Source organism: Euphorbia lathyris, chromosome 9 (assembly GCF_963576675.1).
Source record: "Euphorbia lathyris chromosome 9, ddEupLath1.1, whole genome shotgun sequence".
Lineage (NCBI taxonomy): Eukaryota > Viridiplantae > Streptophyta > Magnoliopsida > Malpighiales > Euphorbiaceae > Euphorbia > Euphorbia lathyris.
This window is the reverse complement of record NC_088918.1, coordinates 26,138,058-26,152,077: the sequence shown is the minus strand read 5'-3', so window position 1 is coordinate 26,152,077 and position 14,020 is coordinate 26,138,058. Positions and strand designations below refer to the sequence as shown.

General features: G+C 40.4%; 1 non-coding gene across 1 annotated transcript; it reads left to right on the top strand.

Annotated features, from left to right (window-relative positions):
• Positions 1-1,010: 1,010 nt before the first annotated feature.
• LOC136207632 (small nucleolar RNA R71) lies at positions 1,011-1,117 on the top strand. The gene has a single exon (XR_010676763.1). It is a non-coding gene; the product is annotated as a small nucleolar RNA R71 (small nucleolar RNA).
• The last annotated feature ends 12,903 nt before the right edge of the window (positions 1,118-14,020 follow it).

Here is a 14,020-nt window from a genome sequence, read left to right as displayed (position 1 = left end):
AATTTATATGTAAATTTTTAAGTTTGTCCAAAAATGATAACAGTTGTTTATCATGGTCCTTATTTCGGACCCTGTGTGGAAAAGGTGGCTTTGGTACAAAAGGTCTTGGATTAGAGTCAATTGGCGTATCTTTTTGTTTTAATGTATCTTCTTTGGATTGTGGTGAATCATTTCCAGGTAAAGTTGAAATTCCGGGCATTTCCGGACCTAAATAGTTTTTCCCTGATCGAAGAGTGATAGCCTTAACATGCTCTTTCGGATTTTCTTCCGTTTGGCTGGGAAGACTTCCCTCTTTGCGGGATGGAATTGATTTAGCAAGTTGTCCAATTTGAACCTCCAAATTATGGATGCTAGATGATTGGTTTTTGATAAGCTGATCGAATTTATTTTCGATCCGTTTAAAACCATCGTCTTGATTACTTACCTTTCCATTCATAGCATCTATAAATTTGTCGATTTTTGAAGATAAAGTGCTAATCGTATCTCTTGTTTGATTTTGATAATTGTTTATACGATATTGATTAGCATTTGCATTATTATTATTATTACCATCTTTCCAGTTAAAGTTAGGATGATTTCTCCATCCAGGATTATAAGTATTAGAATAAGGATTAGTAGTTTGGTTTTGTCCTTGGACAAAATTTACCTGTTCTATCTCATTCATACCTTCGTAGTCAATGTCTCTCTGGATCAGATCATTAGGATCGCATGGTGCCATAAATTTATCAATTTTGTGCGATAAGGCAGAAAATTGGGCTTGTAACATTGCTACAGGATCAAGATTCATTATACCTTTAACCGATGATGTACATGAGGATGATGGTTTCGCCGTTGGTATATGTCCACGCTCTGCGGGCCACATACTGCTGTTGATTGCCATTTCCTCCAAAAGTTCTCTTGCTTGGGCGGATGTCTTTTTCATAAATAATCCTCCAGACATAGCATCTAATGAACCTCTAGTCGTAGGATTTAATCCATTATAGAATGTCTGCATTAAAAGTGCATCTGGCAATTGGTGGTGTGGGCATAAACGTTGAAGTTCTTTAAAACGTTCCCAAGCTTCATAAAGAGTTTCATTATCATTTTGTGTGAAAGATGTCAACTCTTTGATGACTCTTGCGGTTTTTGCTAAGGGAAAATATTTTTGTAAAAATGCTTGGGCTAATTGGTCCCAAGTTTCAAATGTTGCAGCAGGCATAGAAGTTAACCAAATTTTTGCCTTATCCTTCAAAGTGAAAGGAAAGAGGCGAAGTTTGATTGCTTCGGCTGTTACATCAGTAATTTTAAAAGTGTCACAAATTTCTAAGAAATTTGTCAAATGTGCATTAGGGTTTTCGTTAGGCAATCCGTAAAACGTTACGTTGTTTTGCAACATATTAAGCAAAGCAGGCTTAATTTCAAATTGATTTGCGTTTATACGGGGTCTAACTACACTATTAGTTACACCGGCCATTCCTGGCCTAGCATAATCCATAAGTGTCGGTGGATCGGTCATGATTTCTGGCTGGTCTACTTTAGTTTTTAAGAGTGTTTTGTCTTTGTTTTTGTTGTTTTTCTTGTTTTTCTTAAGTGTTCTTTCAATTTCTGGATCAAAAGGATCTGGTGGCGTGCCCGAATTTCGTGAACTGCGCATCAACTTGAAATTGTAACACGAGCCAAACTACCTTCAAAACAAAATTGAAAGCAAATATGTTATAAAACTGAAAATAAATAAAATATAAAAGTTGTATAAAAATAATGTATAAACCTAGATTCGAAAATAAAATGCGAAAAATAAAAATTTTGTCAAAAATTTTGGCGTATCCCCGGCAACGGCGCCAAAAACTTATTGAGCGATTTCCGCAAGTGCACGGTTTCGCTTGTAGTAATAAAAATATCGATCCCACAGAGATACGTTTTTTAACGAAAAACTTATTTTTGAATCTTTAATTTCGAACTTGTTAGATTTATAAAATGTAAATAAAAAGTGAAAATTGGATTAATTGAATTTAGGAAATTTATTTGATTGAATTTGAAAACTTTGAGTATTTGAAAATGCTGGAATAAGATTATATATTTAGAATAAATCGATTGTTAGAAAGATCTTCTGATTTTAAGGATGAATTTTACAAAACAGGAACATTTAGAACTTATTAGAAAAAGGAATGAATTTGTTCATTTGCATTAAGTAAAGAAAACAACTTAAACTTTGTATTATTATGATGATGAAATAAATGACGGAACCTCTAATTAATTGGCTTTGAACGCGACAAAACCCTTTCGGGATAGTTGCCCTTACTCAAATTAACACTCTTTCGAGATGATAATTTGCCTAAGTGTTCAACAAAGTTTCCTTGTAATGATTTTGAATTCAAGTGCATATTAATGAAAACACCAGCCTCACTTATATTGGATTGGTTACCATAAGTGCTGCATAACGATTTGTCGAATAGAACGGACTTTATTAGATGAAATATAAATTGATACAAGTTTACAGAGAATAAGGAGCATCGAGTTCTTCGAGGGCGTGCAAGTGAAGGGCTTGATCGGTTCCGCTTCCTTGGGTTTCCTAGGAGGTTGTCAGGCTCGGGGGCGAACACTTTACTCAATCTTCTCGCTGTAACTTCGTAATAGGGATTCGGTCGGCCACTACCATGATGCAAACTAAAACTGGAACAATGTCTAAACGCTACTGAGTTGTAATTAAACTATAAACAATATGTGTACCTCATCTTGTTTTGTACAGAATCTAATTTCTAACTCTCGAAATGTTTTTACTTAGAACTTCGACATAAGTTCTACGCTCTGATTTCTATATCTATATTATAGCATTTCATTACACTTTTTCTCAACATCAACTCTTTATTTATAGATGTTGAAGGGTTGTGTTTGAAGTGATGTATCCGTTGGTTAAGAGTCGTGTCCGTTGTGAAATGACGTCTTTATCCACTTGAACGAACGCGTTTCTTGGATTTTCAGCATGTGTTAAATGCTCTTGGTGAATTTCTGCACTTACCGAGGATAGTAATCCGCGGCCGTGAATGACGTAGCACTGAGCTTGAGCGACGGACGAAGGGGAGAATTGGTTGTACCGCGCGTGTCGCGGCCGCGGGTCTGGGATCCTCTGTCGCGGCCCGGCAAGTTTCCTTTGTTCTTCGCTTTTGTTCGTGTCTTCGACTTGGTGCTTTCGATTTACGTCGTCTTTGACTCCTTTTGAAGGGTTTTTCTTCTGTTTTAGATCCTTTTTCGTTCCTATTTGGATTTTACCAAATATTCAAGTACCTTGCAAGAAAGAAAGATATTCGAAAGTAAAAGTAATCTAAACAGATATAAATAACACAAATTCGTAATAAAAATGATGTAAATGTTAATGATATTTTAGGTATATTTTGGGCTTAACAACCTGCAGTCCATCGACCATACTTGAAGAGGGGATTTTGATGTGTGCACTGAGCATACTGAGTAAAAACTCAAGAGACTTCCCTATCCAAGTGATGGAATCCGTCATCCGTGCATAGGATTGATAGTACATCCTGAGCACCGAAGAATCATACGAATGACGCTGGGCATTGATGTGCCTAACATGTGCAAGAGTTGACCGGGTGTAGTGAAGTATATCATTGGTCTTTACTTGGTTAGTGTCCATTTCCTCTTTGCTTAGGTTGAGTAGGTGAATTGCTTCACCGATCTATTCAATGAAGCATTGAGAGGTGGAGGAGATAAGTTCACGAGCTCCGGCTATCTCAGAGGTCATCTTGGTGAACTGTTGAGTGACCTCAGCAGAGGTTGCAGATGTGGAGTTCGCAGCTCATAAGGCATTAAGTTTTCCTTCGATGGAGTCCATGTGGTTTACCATCATCAGCTAAAGTTCAGCCAGCTTGACCATGAATTCTTGCTTGGGCTGCTGAGAGACCAAGGAGGTCATAACACTCATCAGCTCCTTAAGACCTTTAAGTTCGGTCAGAAGTTGCGTGACGGATGAAAATTGAGTAGACTCAGCAGGAGCAGACCCAGCAGCATCGGCGTGAGACTGATCTATTGCCTGGAGAAGCATATGTGCTGAGTTGATGATTCGCCGGCCTAACTCATAGGCATTTAGGAAGTTGTACGAATCATCTTCAGACAGGTTTTGCATAGTCTCAGGGGCCACTTTCTGGTTAGCGGCAGGTGGTGGAGTGTTTTGGTGCTGCCCAGAAGTAGAAGTGCCAGCTTGGTCAGTAGCTGCATTTGTGTTATTTAAGTCAGCAACGGAAGCTGACTGATTTATTATCTGCTCAGTAGATGATGGAAGTGGTTGCTCGGCAGTCTTATTAACCTGCTCAGGGTTAGTCTAGAGTTGAGTTGAACTTTAAGCTGGAGGCAACTCAGCACTGTCTTTAGCAGGTGGGGTTTCCTTTGCTAGCTCTTTGTGTTGAGAAGTAGGAACTTCGAGCATTTGCTCAGTGGAAGGATGAGCAGAGGTGTCGGCAGAAACTTGACCCTTAGTGGCTTGTTCCTCAGCTTGAGAAATAGAGGCTTGTTTTTCCTTCACTTGATGAGGAGTGGGCTCAGTGATGTCGGTGAAGAATTGGAATTGGAGCCCTATTAGGTCTGTGATTGGGTCCTTCAGTGGTGATTCATCCAATAGATCTATAATGTTGGGCTTTTGAGCTTTGCGTTTGAAACGCTTGTCCGTATTGCCCTTTTGAGTTTTGGTTGGAGGAGAAGGGTCAGCAGCAGGAGAGTCTGGTGACTCAGAAGAGAAGTTGAGTCCTAAGTCAGCATAAAGGTTCTCCTCAACCTTGTCCTTCACTGGAGACTTAGCTCCTTGCTCATTAGCCTGCTCAGCGGCAGCTATTTTACTTGGCTCAACAGAATGTACCTTGTCAGCTCGAGCCAGTTCTTCAGTACAACCTTGATCTTCCTCTTGATCACAAGGTGTCTTTTCCAGGTCGATCTCCTGAGCTCGCAGGAAGTGAGAATCCTTGGTGACGACAAAGTCAATGGGGGCAGCTTCTAAAGGTGTCATCACAGAGGTCTTCTTCCTCTTTAGGGGTTGCTCAAGAGTCTCCTCACTCTCTTCTTCAGGGTCAGCTCTTTTCTTCCTTTTCTCAGCTGACTCTGCCTTCTTTTGCACTGACTCAGCATGTGCAGTTTTCTTTCCACCAACCACCACCCTGATTTTCTTAGCAGTCTTGTTAATATCTTTGGCTAGTTGGGTTAAGGATTGGTCAGCTTTCCTTTTTCTTTCCTGCCGAGTTCGCTCAACCGGTGCTTCTACGACTACTGCTTTCTTCCCTTTCTTTGATAGCTCAGCAGTCGTCTCTTCAACCATATCATCCTCAACAGGAGCTTCTTCAACCATGGGTCCCTTACCCTTCTTCGGTTTGATGGGAAGGCTGTAAGCTAAGTCGAATAGAATTCCGGAGGTGATCTCAGTGCCTTCGACGTCAATTTCCCCCTTCAGGCTGACCTTGTGTCTTGAAGGATTTTGGTGATTAGGGAGCCCATCCTGAGGATCCCAGTGCTCCGTTGAAAAGCCCCAATAAGAAAGACGGGCATATTGAGGCTTGTAGGTCAGCATGTGCCAGATAAAGCACTGCTCAAAGTTTGATACGGAGGAGGAGGAGTTGACCTTGGGAAAGAGGAAGTTGGTCAGGATGTAGTGAGCTTATTTATGAGGCTGACCCATGCTGGTGATGGAGATTTCACCTTTGTGATTTTTGGGTTTTCAGAACTCAGCATTGTAATCGATCCGTTTGTAGTCATTTGTGCATCTCAGTTCTGCACCTTCTTCCTTAAGCTTTAGCAGGATGGAAAGGTAAGAGGGAGTTATGGTGATGTCCTTGTTCTTCACCTTAGTGATCAAATAATCATCATCGTCCTCAGCGACCATTAGATTCACATAAAACTCCTTTACTAGTTGCGGGTAAGTTGTTTCAAGGAGAGAGAAGAGGTTAATCCACCCATTCTTTGAAATCCAGTCACAGAAGGGTTTTTCTTCCTCGATGAAGCCTCAGAAAACCATCGAGAATGGTAGATGTTTAGGCCTTTGATACTGTTGAAGACCTGATAGAATTTCCTCTCCTTGGGTTTTTTATTTTTCTTTTCCTTCTTCTTCTTCGACGGAGTTGTTTGGTCAGTGCGAGGATTTTCACCGAGTATGCTGACCTCGGGCATCATTTGGTCATGCTGACCATGGATCTGTTCCTGAGACTCAGAGGAAGTCTCGTTATATTCCTTCTCAGCAGGAGATGGAGGATTAATGTCGGAGCGGTTGTCGTCGTACTGCTCACCGGACATATTCTGGGAATCGTTCGACATGGTGTTCTTGAGAATTTTTGACAGAGTTAGAAGATTAGGGAATTCAGAGAGAGAGATCGAGTGTGAATTGTTTCAAGCGTAAAAAGGAGTTAGTGGGAATTCGTCCACTATTTATAGTCGGTGCGTGTTGATCTGATAGGTCAGAATGGCGGTTTGTTTTTGAATCAATTAATGGCATTTAATTCTGACATTAATGACACGTTCGGTGCATGGGTTTCTAATCATTACGCTTACGTCATCCTAGGTGTCTACATAAATACGCGTGCAAGTATTCTACTCAGCATCTAAAGTACTAAACGTTTGGTATTCTGAGTGCTTAGTTTAGCGTAGGAAGGGTTCATATCATATGGAGTAACTCAGCATTTTATCAATCACTCAATATATATAGCAATTTATCAAATAGTGATTTTATGGCATTCATGTCTACTCAGCATATGATAGTTACTCAACATGTAATAATCACTCGGCATGGTATAATCACTCAACATACTCAGAATTTTATTGAAGAGGATTAGACATACCGATAGCTTCCCTTAGTATGCTGAACTGCTCACGAGCCAATGGCTTCGTGAAGATATTTGCAAGCTGTTCACATGTTGGAACATAGGTCAGCTTGATCTCACCCTTGAGTACATGATCTCTGATGAAGTGATGCCTTATGCTGACATGCTTCATCCTGCTGTGTTGGATTGGATTTTTAGATAAGTCAATGGCGCTTTTGTTGTCACATTTGACTTCAATTGTTTTGGTTTGAACTCCATAATCATCCAGCTGTTGCTTGATCCATAGGACTTCTGCAACACAGCTTCCAGCAGCAATGTACTCAGCTTCAGTTGTTGACAGGGCAACTGACGACTGCTTCTTACTGAACCAAAACACTAGACAGCTTCCAAGGAAGTGACATCCTCCTGAAGTGCTTTTCCGCTCAAGCTTGTCTCGTCCATAGTCAGCGTCAGTGTATCCAACGAGTGTGAAATCGTTCGTGTTGGGATACCATAAACCTGCATTCATTGAGCTTTGCAAATATCTAAGGATTCTTTTTACAGCTATGTAATGAGATTCCTTAGGGTCAGCTTGATATCTTGCACAGTAACATACTGAGTACTGAATGTCTGGCCTACTTGCAGTTAGATAGAGTAGAGAGCCAATCATACCTCGATATAATTTGCTGTCTACTGACTTACCTTTTTCATCAGCACAAAGCACAATGTTAGTACCCATTGGGGTAGATATTGGCTTACAATTTTCCATATCGAATTTCTTCAATATCTCCATAGCATACTTAGTCTGACTAATGAAGATGCGATTCTTGCCTTGTTTGATTTGAATTCCAAGGAAGAAGTTGAGTTCTCCCATCATTGACATCTCAAACTCAGTTTGCATCTGTTTGCTAAATTCCTTGCACATAGACTCATTAGTAGCACCAAAAATGATATCATCTACATATATTTGTGCCAACAGGGTATCTTTACCCTTTTTCTTAATGAATAAGGTTGTGTCAGCTTTTCTTCTGACATAGTTTCTGGTCAGCAGAAAATTGGTCAGCCTTTCGTACCAAGCACGTGGTGCTTGCTTCAGGCCGTACGGAGCCTTTTTGAGTTTATAAACATGGTTTGGAAATTTTGGATCCTCAAACCCTAGAGGCTGACTAACATAAACCTCTTCATTTATAACTCCATTAAGAAATGCACTTTTGACATCCATTTGGAACAATTTAAAATTCATGAAGCTAGCATATGCACATAATATTCTTATTGCTTCTAATCTAGCTACGGGTGCAAAGGTCTCACCATAGTCAATACTTTCCTGCTGACTGTAACCTTGAGCTACCAGTCTGGCTTTGTTCCTGACTACGTTTCCCTGTTCATCTAGCTTATTACGGAATACCCATTTTGTTCCTATGGTCTTTTGATTCTTTGGTTTAGGCACTAAATCCCATACTTCATTTCTCTTGAATTGATCGAGCTCTTCTTGCATCACATTAATCCAGAATTCATCATTCTCAGCTTCTGAGAAGTTTCTCAGTTCGAGGACTGACACGAAGGCTACGCTGCTGAGATATCTCCTGAGTTGATTTCTGGTCATCAGGGTGTTCTCAGCGGCATCAAGGATGCTTTTCTCAAAGTGTCCTCTTGGAACCTTGATCTCATTTTGGTAGTGTAGTGTCATCAGGGATAGGTGTTTCAACAATCTATGCAGGATTATTTTGGTCAGTAAAGATAATTTCCGGTTCATTCTTACCTTTGGTCAGCCCTTGAGGCAGTGACTCAGTGGCTCCATTTTGGTCAGCGGAAGCTGAGCATAGGTCATCTTCGGTAGGCTGACTTATCTTCCATGCAGGGTCAGTTTCATCGAACTCAACATGTACAGACTCTTCTAAAACCCGAGTTCGTTTATTAAACACCCTATATGCTTTGCTGTTTGTTGAGTACCCAAGAAAGATAGCTTCATCAGCTTTAGAATCAAACTTAGCAAGGTTGTCTTTAGTATTTAAAATAAAACATTTGCAACCGAAGGCACGAAAATATCCAATATTGGGTTTTCGTCCTTTCCAAAGTTCATAGGGGGTTTTCTTAAGTATAGGTCTAACTAGAGCCCTATTGAGTATGTAGCAAGCTGTGTTGACAACTTCACCCTAGAAATAATTTGGAAGCCTATTCTCACTCAGCATTGTCCTAGATATTTCGACTAAGGTTCTATTCTTCCTTTCAACTACCCCATTCTGTTGAGGAGTTCTAGGAGCAGAAAAATTGTGGTCAATGCCGCTGACTTCACAGAATTCATCAAATTGTTGATTTTTGAATTCTCCGCCATTATCACTTTGGATGTGAGCTAATTTTAGGTCTTTGTCATTTTCAAGTTTTCTGATCAGTGTTGAGAACATCTCAAAGGCTTCATCCTTGCTACTCAGCAGGATGACCCAAGTATACCGAGAAAAGTCATCTACAATGACCAAAGAAAATCTATTACCACCCAAGCTCAGCGACTGGACTGGTCCGAAAAGATCCAAGTGTAGTAACTCTAATGGACGCTTGGTTGAGACTACATTTTTACTTTGAAAAGACTTTTTGGTTTGTTTACCGTGCTGACAAACATTGCATAATTGATCCTTTTCAAACCTGAGTTTGGGTAATCCCTCAACTAATTGCTTTCTTGCTAATTTGGCTAGGAGGTCCATGCTTACATGACCAAGTCTCCTATGCCATAGCCAGGAATTATCTTCCTTTGACACTAAGCATATATTTTTAGAAAACTTCTTTTCTAGGTTAAGCATGAAAACGTTTTCAACACGAGGGGCAGTTAAAATCAATTCATTTGTTTTTCCCTCGAGTATCCTACACTCAGTGGCATCAAATACAACCTTTCTACCACTGTCACACAGCTGAGCTATGCTCAATAGGTTATATTTAAGACCCCTAACTAGGGAGACTGACTCAATAGTAGGATTACCACCAACGGTACCTGACCCTACTATCTTACCCTTTTTGTTGTCTCCAAAACTTACATTTCCTCCTCGTTTATGCACAAGTGTGATGAACTGAGTTTCATCACCAGTCATATGCCTTGAGCATGCGCTGTCAATGTACCATAGCTTTGACTTCTCAGCACACCTCAGGCTCACCTGCAATTGAACTAGTTATCTTTAGGTACCCAATTCTTTTTGGGTCCTCGTTTGTTAGAGTCAACAGGTGATGCATCATATTTAATTTTGTGACGGCATACATTTATAGTGTGACCATCTTTTCCACAGAAGTCACAATAGATTACCCTTTGGGGGTATTTCCATTTTTGGTCAGCACGATGGTGTTGAGCATACCAACACACTTTTATGGCGTGTTCTTTGTTGGTCCCGTGTGATTAGTTCCAAGGGGGGAGGGGTTAGGAACTAATGTAACTTTTTCGCTAAATAATGCTGACTTAATTAATTCTTTAAGTTACTTAACTTAGTTTAGGTCAGCACGGCCGAGAAATGTAAGACATCTTTAGTCAGATACTGACTAGAACTGTTTTACTTGTGAGTTGGGAATTAACACTTGAGGTCAGCTTCCAACTCAGCACCAAGGTTACTCAGTGTCAGCTTTTACAATTTATATCCTGAGCAATTTAATCAGACAACACATATATAGATATTTTGAGAGAGAGTTAGAAATTACTCAGCACGACTTATCCTAGTTCGGCCTCTCCGCCTACGTCCTGTCCCAGAGTCCCTCCGGGCTTTTTCAATCCAATACTGAGCTCTTTAAAGGTAGAGCACAAACCGTTTACAAGGTAGTTGAATATGCAAGAGTACCTTCCTCTATTCGTCTACTCAACTCCTACTAAGTGCTATAACCGAACACCTAGATTTCTCTACCACTGAGTACTTAAAACCGAGTACTCAGCACCACTCTCTCAATTTTACAATTGATACAAACTTGTTCTTTCTAGATGAAGAACACTTTAGATGATTACAAAATCAATCTAGCTTTTACACAGAAATGGTAGTTTAGTGTAAGATCTTTTTCTTGTTTGAATGTGCTTTGTATCTTTTCTCTTTTTTTTTCTTGTATTTTTCTTGGCAAAATCGGCTAGGGATCCAGGCATGAACTTTTCCTTTTATAGTTGAAATCTGAAGACACAATCATTTGAATCCGGAATTATCCGTTGGATTCAAACGGCTCTTTCTTGCAACATTGTTCTGGTCAGCTTCTGATTTGCAGGCCAATCCTGTCGTCTGAATTCCGCAGGCGTCAGGCTTGTCTTCTTTCCGCAGGTGTGTCTTCTAGTGCCAGTTCGTCTTTTAGCTAACGGACAGTTGACCCATGCATCTCGAAATTGACTCTGTGCGTAATTCCAAGGTTTCTATTATTAGTGCAGACAGTTGCCGGATCTTGTCTTCTAGCAAACGGATCATTCATGCTGTCCTGACGAACACTCAGCTTGACTTTATTGACGTTGCTTTTGTTCTTTGTTTCTGAGTTACTCTTACTCAGCTTCCGTGGTCAGCTTCGTCTGCAAGCTTTAGTTTAGAGAAGGACTTGCGTTTCACTCAGCTTCTTTGGTCAGCTTTATCTTTAAATATTTGTTCTGAAGCTTGCTTTTCTTCTGTTCTGCTGAGTTGCACTCCACTCAGCTTATGCTGAGTTCTCATGCTGATTTCGTCCTGTCTTACTTTTTGATTCTGTTTTCATTTATACTTATACTCACCATAGAACAAACATATTAGTACAATTAAATCAAAGCACTTAAATTTAATTGCCTCTTAATCATGGATTAACTTAAATAATTTTATCAAATCAAAATCACGTGGAAAGGTGTTTCAACAAACTCCCCCATTTTGATGTTGGCAAAATATTTAATTAATGGAACTCAGTTTTGAGATTCCCCATGATTGAGTTATCTTTCATTCTTCTGAAGTTACTCCCCCGTAAGGGTTGCATCTATTAACTCTAAACCTTCTAAGATTTAATCGAGTAACATTAAGACATGTCTATACTGACTTAGTTCAATTCTAGGCCTTCCAAGATCTAATTCATATGAGCCTAGGTCAGTTTTCAGAAGAGTTCAAAAGTTGGAACATATTTTTACTCAGTTTGATACATGGTCAGTTTAGGTATCAGAGTTATGAAGGATTATATCAGAGCTTATTTAATCATGTATCAGAGCAAATGAAAGGATGTATCAAAGCAAATGTGTATTGAGTATATTTTGCTTGTATGTCACCTTTTTAGTTTTGTTTGTTTGTTCGTTTAAGACAGATCAGCATATAGCACAACAAGTAAGCATCACATATAGATAAGTCAGTTTTGAATGAAAAGATGCTTAAAATAGATAGATTGTCAGCATACAAAATACGAAAGAACATGCCAGATAAACTACAAGTCAAGTACTGAAACTCGACAGTCTATTTCTTCCTGTTGACTTGAGCTTGGTGAGCAGGATTAACTTTGCCTTTTCCTTTGGCAGTTCTTTGTTGCTGACTGTCGGATGCTTCCCCCATTTGCTGAGTTCCATCAGCTTGTTCTTTCTCCCCCGTTTTGCCAGCATCAGATGAAGGGGAAATAAATGTCTCGTGAAGAACAGAACGAGTGAGTTTTAAGGAGTATGCTCGGAGTTGACTCGTACTCTCCCGAAGACCGTCGAAGACAGCCATGCCATCATCCATCGTGGCAGCAGGGATCCTAATATTAGCACTTAACATGCTCAGTAGATACTCCTGTGATTTCCCGATCCAAGTGATGGATTCAGTCAGCTTGGCATATGATTGATGGTACATTTTGAGCAGAACCGAATCATAGAACTGACATTGGGCATTTGTATAGCGGACATGGTTAAGGGTGGCTTGAGAATACTGCAGAATCTCATTTGTCTTGACTTGGTCAGTATCCATTTCTTCTTTACTCAAGTTGAGTAGGCGAACAGCTTCGCTAATTTGCTCAATGGAACACTGGGAAGAGGAGGAGACTAATTCACGAGTCCCGATCAGCTCAGAGGTTAACTGGGTGAAAAGCTGATTAACCTCAGTAGAAGTTGCATAGAGTGAGTTCGCAGCTGACAAAGTGTTGAGTTGGCCCTGGAGGGAGTTCAGATGATTGACCATTGTCAGCTGGAGTTCAGACAGCTTTACGATTGATTCTTGCTTGGGTTGTTGAGATTGAAAGGATGTCATGACACTCAGTAAGTCCTTGAAACCTTTGATTTCAGATAGAAGCTGAGTGACAGAAGATATGTATTGAGGCTCAACATGGACAGACCCAGCAGCATCGGTATGAGATTGGTTAATGTCCTGAAGTAGTGATTGAGCTGAGTCAATGATTCTTCGCCCAGACTCAGTTGCATGCAAGTAAGCGTAAGTCCCATCAGGATGATGCTCAGCAGCCAGAATTGTAATCACATCGGATGGAGGAGGAGTTTGGTGCTGTCCAGAATTAGATGTGCCAGCATGGTCAGCAGCTGGACTTTTGTTTAGGTCAGCATCAGGAACTGACTGGTTTTCTTTCTGCGTCGAAGGATTTGGAAGAGGTGGATCAGCAGAGATATTGACCTATTCAGAGTCAGCTTGAAGTTGAGTTGAAGGTGAAGGTAGATCAGTACTGACCTGAGCAGGATTTTCCTTTGCTAACTCTTTGTCTTGAGCAGCAGGAACTTCGAGCACTGGCTCGGCAGGAATTGGATCTTCAGGAGTCTTGGCTTGTTCCTCAGCTTGAGAAACAGTGGCTTGCTTTTCCTTGAGTTGGTCCAAATTTGGTTCAATGGCATTGTTGAAGAACTGGAACTGGAGTGTGGTAAGGGCAGAGATTGGTTCCCTTAGTAGAGAATCGTCCAGAAGATCAATGATAGGAGACTTTTGAGCTTTTCTCTTGAGTCGTTTGCCAGTGCTGGTCTTATGAGTTGGAGGAGATGGGTCAGCAGCAATGGAGTCAAGGGACTCAGAAGATGAGTTACCCAAGGTCAGCATTGAGATCTTCCACAGCTCTTGCTTGTTCTGTGGACTCAACATCAACTGTCTTACTCGGCACAGTTAGATTCTCAACCCGCTCAGTACCAACTATTTGGTTTTGCTCAGCATCAACTTCTTTACATAGCTCAACATCATCTGTCCTTTCAAACTGACCTCCAAGATCACCCAATTCTTCTTCTTGGTCAGCAGGAGTTTTCTCAAGATCAATTTCTTGACTTTTCACAAAGTGCGAATCTTTAGAGATTACACAGTCAAGCGGCAGTGCATCAATTAGGTTAAGTCCAGAGGATTTCTTCT